Source organism: Lacerta agilis, chromosome Z, assembly GCF_009819535.1.
Source record: "Lacerta agilis isolate rLacAgi1 chromosome Z, rLacAgi1.pri, whole genome shotgun sequence".
Taxonomy (NCBI): Eukaryota; Metazoa; Chordata; class Lepidosauria; order Squamata; family Lacertidae; genus Lacerta; species Lacerta agilis.
The window spans coordinates 17,118,489-17,125,541 of NC_046331.1; positions in this window are offsets into that span (position 1 = coordinate 17,118,489).

The window sequence follows — 7,053 nt, forward strand, 5'->3', positions numbered from 1 at the left end:
CAGCCAGCAGCAGTTCTGCTTAACTGATTGCAGCTTCTGGGAGCTCATGGACAGGGTGTTTGTGAGGGTGTTCAGTGGGAGAGTTTAAGGGGGAAGCCCAGAGTGCTGTCTCATGGTGTGTGTAGAACCAAGAGACATGGAGAGTGAGGGAGCTGCTGCAGTGACCTGCAACACCTGTGCCATGTTTGTTTTCCTGCTGGAGAACGTGCAGAAGTACACTAGTAGCAAGTGCAAGCTGGTTGCCTTGCTGGAAGAGAAGGTCCAGCAACTTGAGGCCGACCTATCCACACTTGGAGCTACTGGGCAAGATGATGAATTTCTCAATTGAGCAGAGTAGACTGTCCTGAAACAGTGACATGGAGGGGGGTGCCCATAGGGAGGAGCAGTGTTATTTTGAGTAGGTTGTCAGGAATATGCCAGTGACACACAGCTCTACTCTCCTTTACATCTACAGGTGTGGAAGTGGAAGTGCTGGTTACCTTGCTTCAGTAATATCCTGTAGGAGAGCCAACAACCTGAAGCTCAATCCCAATAAGACTGAGGCACTGTTATGGGGTGGTTCCCTAAATAGTATGGGTGGAAGGTTGCCTGCTGTTGGTGGGATTACATTCCTTCTGAAGGAGCATATACATAGCTTGGGGGTACTCTGGATCCTTTGTGGTTCCTTGAGGCTCAGGTGGCCTCAGTGGCCCAGAGTGCCTTCCATCAGCTTCTGCTGGTGGCCCATCTGCACCCCTATCTGGACAGGGATAGCCTAACTTGTTTGTCTATACAAAATAAAAAATAAAATAATCCTTCCAGTAGCACCTTAGAGACCAACTAAATTTGTTCTTGGTATGAGCTTTCATGTGCATGCACACTTCTTTAGATACACGGAAATAGAAGTCACCAGACCCTTCTATATAGTGAGAGAGTGAGGAGGGGTATTACTCAGAAGGGTGGTGGGAATGGGTGATTGGCTGATGGGTGTGGAAAACCTGTTGATGACTGTTACCCACTGCAATTAGTCCTAAAGGAAAAAGCAAGGGGTGAGATGGCTAAAGATAGCTTTGTCATGTATAATGAGATAAGAATTCAATGTCTTTGTTCAGACCAGGTCTCTCCGTGGTTTTGAGTTTTGAGTTTGGTTGTTGTTGTTCAGTCGTTCAGATGAGCAATTAAATAGTCCTGAGATGGTATGTTTGATGTTGTTGGGGCCAGTAATGGTGTTGTCAGAGTTTATGTGGCAACAAAGTTGGCATCTGGGTTTATTGCAGGCTCTGGTACCAGTGTCCATGTTGTGTCTTGTTGTTGTATTATTGTGGGTGAGGAGTTGTTTAAGATTGGGTGGCTGTCTGTAGGCAATGAAGGGTCTCCCTCCCAGAGCTTGAGAAAGAGAACTGACATTGTCTAGGAGAGGTTGTAGATCTCTTATGATGCGTTGTACTGTTTTAACTTGTGAGCTGTATGTGATTACTAGTGGTGTTCTGTTGTTTTCTTTTTTGGATCTGTCTTGCAACAAGTTCTCTCTGGGTATTAGTCTGGCTCTGTTGATCTGTTGTTTAACTTCATCAGGCAGATATTTTAGTTCTAAAAAGGTTTGCTGTAGATCTCTTAAGTGAGAGTGTCTGTCTGTATAGTTGGAACAGATGCGGCTATAACGTAGGGCCTGGCTATATACAATGGATTGTTTGGTATGTTTGGGATGGTAGCTAGAAGCATGTAGATATGTTTGTCGGTCAGTTGGTTTATGGTATAAGGTGGTGCCTATGTGGTGCCTATGTGTCCATCCTGTATTTTTATAGTAGTGTCCAGAAAATGTATTTCTTGCATAGATTGGTTCATTGTTAGGTTGATGGTGGGGTGAAAGTCATTGAATTTCTGGTGGAAGGTGTCCAGGGTCTGTTGAACATGTGTCCAGATTATAAAAATATCGTCAATGTATCGCAGGTACAAGAGAGATTTGAGTGGGTAGAAGTTTAGGAAACGCTCTAAATCTGCCATGAAGATGTTGGCATACTGTGGGGCCATGTTTGTCTATGCTCTGGTAATCTTTAGGTTAGATTACTGCAACCTGTTATATGTGGGGCTGCTTCTGAAGATGGTTTGGAAACCTACCTGGTGCAGAATTCAGCAGCCAGGTTGCTCACTGGGACAAGACTGTTGCGAACATATTTCACTGCTCCTGGCCCGACTGCACTGGCTGCCAGTTAGTTTCTAGGCCAAATATAAAGTGCTGTTTTTGATTTGTAAACCTTAATTGGTTCAGGACCAGAATACCTCAAGGACTAGCTCTTCCCCTATGAACCAACTAGGACCCTGCAGTCATCATCTGAGGCCCTTTGTGTGCTTTCACAAGAGGTCCAGATGCTGGAAACGGGAGAACAGGTCTTTCCTGCTGTGGCTTCCTGCTTGTGGGATTCTGTTCCCAAGGAAGCTCACCTGGCACCTTCATTACATATCTTTAGGCACCAAACAAAAACATTTTTCAGTAACCAGACCTTTGGCTGATTAACATTCTATGGTCTTTTAAATGTGTTTGTGGGAGGAAGGTTGTTTTTGTTTTATTGTGTATTTCGTGTTCTTATTTTGCATTTGTGAACTGTCCTATGAACTTCAGATCAAGGCTGCTATACAGATTTATTAAATAATAAAAATAAAGGAAGATTGCCCATTCCAGGAGATGAATCCCTGGAGGAATATGGCACATGGAAGCAGAATTGTCAACAGCCATGCTGTGTCACTGGGGCTGCAAAATCCATGCCATGCCCTCACCTTGGACACTGATTCTGCACCAAGGGAGTAAGGATAACAGTTGCAGACCTCAGAACACACTGAGGAGGCTGTGGGAGATACTATGTACAAAACAAACCTGTCACTCCCTAGAGAAGAGCAGGGGGGGAGGGGTTATTGGTAACTCCCTACTGAGGGGGGCAGAGGCAGAATGTGTGGAAGTAACAGTATATCCCAGAGGGGGGCAGGGAAGCTGCTTTCCAGGTACAAAGAGTCAGAATGTGACAGAGAAGTTGCCAAGTCTTATAAAGCCCACTGACCACAACCCCTTCCTTTAGAGTCATGTAGGTGCAAACAAAACTGCCAGACACAGCCTTCAGGGTATAGCAGGGGACTCTGGGAAGGAAGCTGAAGGGCCTTGGAGCACTGGTGGTTTTTTCAACACTCCTTCCCGTTGAAGGAAGTGCCCCAGCAAGAGAGAAGAAAATACCTGAAGTAAACCACTGGCTGCTCAGGTGGTGTCGTCAGGAAAGTTTGGCTTCTTGGACTGTGGTCTCTGCTTCTTTGAGGAAAGCCTTCTGGCAGGAAAAGGGTTGACAGGAATGTGTTTGCTAAGGGTCTCGTGAACCTGATCAGGAGAGCTGTAAGCTAAATCTTGAGGGGGAGGGAGACAATATTACAGACCGCAGGGGAACACCTGGTGCTGGGGATAGTAGCTTTATAGATGCAGAAGAAACTGAGCTGGTGCTCCAGGAAACCTACTAAAGGGATTGAAGTTGACCTTAACAGCTCTGGAGTGTAGGACTCCCAATGATTTCCAGTTACAAGAAAGGAGATTCCAAATAAACACCAGGGAGAACTTTCTGGCAGTAAGAGCTGTTCTATAGCTGCTTGGAACTCCTTGGAAGGTTGTGGACTCTCCTTTGAAGGTTTTTCAGCAGAGGTTGGATGGACATCTGTCATGGATGCTTTAGTTGATTTTCCTGCATTGCAGGGGGTTAGACTAGATAACCCTCAGCATCCCTTCCAATTGTATAATTATACGATTCTGTGAATAGGTAAAAAGTAATTAAACCACCAAAGATTAAAACAAACACATTAAAGCAAATGCACATACAGCAGTATGAGAAGTTGTTGTTTTGCTTTCAGTTCCCAAAGGCCTACTGGAATAATACTGTTTACCTGCCAGAGGAAGGACAGCAAGGAAGAAGCCAGGCTAATTTCACTAAGATGGGAGTGCCAAAGTTGTCTGAGAGCAGTGACCAAGAATACAATCTTTCAGACACAGTGGATATTTAAACCCTAAGCCTTCCCACAAAGTATCCTGGGCACCATAGTTCGTTGAGGGTGCTGGAAACTAGATTTGTGATAGGTAAACAGCAGATACCAAGATTTATTAGGAGAAGCCACACACTTTAAAATCATGGGGAAGGCTGCTGTGGACTAGGCCCTTCCAACATGGATGTTTTAGAAAAAGGAAATGGGTGTGCATTGAGCTTCCCTGTGGTCAGTGGAGCTTGATCTCAAGAGGTTTGTGGTTCTGATTTTGTTTTGAGATTTTGCGGGCAGTTTTGTAAATCCGCATGGTGTTTGGCTACCAAGTTTGCAAGGAATATCCTTCTTTGGAGGTTTTTAAGCAGAGGTTGGATGGCCATCTGTCACGGATGCTTTAGTTGTGATTCCTGCATTGAAGGGGGTTGGGCCAGATGACCCTTGGGGGTTCCTCCCAACCCTACAATTCTATTATTCTAACCTGCCATCTGCATGTTTCTCCTTTCTGAGTTACGAGCCACATTCATTTCCCTCTCTATGTGCTGCTTTCACGGCCTCCATTTAAATCACAGAACTGTATAGAGTTGGAAGGGACAGCAAGGGCTATCTAGTCCAACCCCCTGGATGTAGTTTGCATGTTTTATTCCACCCCTCTTTCCTACCTGTAAGGTGCTTGGTTCTTTGCTCTTTGGCACCACCTGCTGCCCAAAGCAGGTGGTGGTTTTTGTCCTTCCTGCCTCACTTTTGCCCCTCTTTCACTTGACCCCAGCAATGACCGCTCCCCACATCAAATGGGGGGTACCTTTTGCGTGGTCGCACGCAGCCCCCCCATCCTATGCGGCTCCCGGCCATATAGCCTGGCTTCGCCCTCCCCAGGCTGGACATCTGGAGGTCTCCGCCTATCTCAAGCAGTTACCCAATCCCACCTGGGGAGGCGTTGCCAGGAGACCTGGCCAGGTAGGCGGAGGGACCGCCATACCCACACAATAGAGGGTGGATCTTACCTGGGAATCAACAGAGCTTCTCCCCCCCTGCCCCCCTCAGTTAAGTCTTCCTTTGCAGGTTAACCTCTTCTCCACAGGTATGCGGGCACTGCTACGTCATGGTCGCTGTTGAAGGGCCGGAAATGATTTTCCTGCACTGGCAGGTTTTGCCTTCCCCATAGCAAAACATCACAATTTTGGCGGTTTCAGCATTGGGTGGAATCCTTTAGTCTATCTTCCCTTAAGGGGGGGGGCGGCCTGAAGCAGTGACCCATGCCCCCCTTGCGGCAGTGATCCCAGGATTCACTGTTAAAGGGGTTGTTTTGAGGGGAGGCATTGATTGTAGTTGGTGAATAGAAGGGTTGAAGAAGGGAGGCTCTCCCATGCCTTCCTAGAATTTAAACACCAGTTATCTTGCTCTTATTAGTATGGAAACTTTCTTCACATAGGATCAGAATTGTATCGTTGGAAGGCACTCCAAGGGCCATCTAGCCCAACCCCCGCCATACGGGAATCCCAACTAACATACTTGACATATGGCTATCCAAGTTCTGCTTAAAATCCTCCAATTAAAAATGAGGGAGCAGCTGGACTCTGGTTAGAAGCAGCAGAGGCTACCCAACTGACTTAGGGACTACACTCTGGATTTGTGTAGGGTTTGCTCCTTAACCATTTCTTCTCCCCAAGATATCCTGCAAGGCAGTGGAGGTTTGATGAGACCCATCTATGCCACGCTTCCCTCTATAGCACATGCAGAAACTGCCTTCTTCACCATTGGACCCACAATTGGTCTCATCCACTGGAGCCCGTCTTTACATGCAGGGGAAGTCCCAAACTCAGAGCTTTCCAAACTTTTCATGTTGGTGACACTTTTTAGACATGCATCACTTTGTGACATAGTAATTCAATTTTACTAGCAAAGCAGGGGTTAAACTAACCAATTTCCAGCCATGGAAGGAGTGTGGGGAGTGTTCACAAACCTCTGCCCTAATTCATCAAGCGTTTGAGATACATGAGCTACTCTCACCTGGTTTAGCCGATCAGTCAAAGTAATTCAATGGGGTGTGGCTGCTGTCACAAGATGACAGCATCTAGGAGCCACGGGTAAGAGCTGAGGACGGCGGGGACCAAAGGTGGGCAAACTATCCCAGAAGGAGCAGAACATGTCCTCCATCAGAGATATTACTCCTCCTCTTAACACCTCATATACCCTGGATTATTGTTATATATGGTCACAATTAATCAATGATCTGGTCAATATCACACAGTTTACCATAGAAGCCCTTGCCCTGACCCAGGTAATGAAACTGAGCTCCTCCACCAGGAAGAGGTGGGAGTCTCATCTGGGTGCCCTTCAATTCAAGGATGGTCATAGAATTGGAAGGGTGGAAGGGTCCCCTAAGTGTCATCTAGTCCAACCCCCTGCTATGAAGTAATCACAGCTAAGAATCACTGACATGTCCATTCAACCTCTGTTTTAAAAACTCTGTTTTAAAAAGAGTCTCCCATCTTCAAGGTTGTGCCAATTGACTCTTACCTTCAGAAAGTTCTTCCTGACATTTAGTAGGAATCTCCTTTCTTTTGACTTGAAGCTATTGGTTCAGGTTCTGTCCTCGAGAGCAGGAGGAAACAAGCTTGTTCCATCTTCCATGTGACAGCCCCTTAGATATTTGAAGATATTTGAAGATATTACTCCTCCAGACTAAACACCCCCAACTCCCTCAACTGTTCCTCATAAGGTGTCAAGACCTTTGAGAATCTTGGTTGCCCTGCTCTGTATGGGATGGGTTTTAATGGGTAGAAGAGTATATATTAATTGCAATTTATCATTCCAGGCACCCACATGTGTGGGTTGGACAGAGTTTCAAAATACTTGGGGCAAAATTAAAAGCATGGGGATTGGGTTGCAAAACCTTGTTTTCGGCAAATTCAGCTATGAAGTAAGCTGGCTCCCCCTTTCTTACCCCCACTTAACAAAAATATCAGGTAACAACTTGTAAAGTAAGTTTAAAAATAAGATTCATTTTATAATCATGCATTGGTTCACAGCAACAGTAGCAGTAACAGCTATAACCAGCTTCAGGCA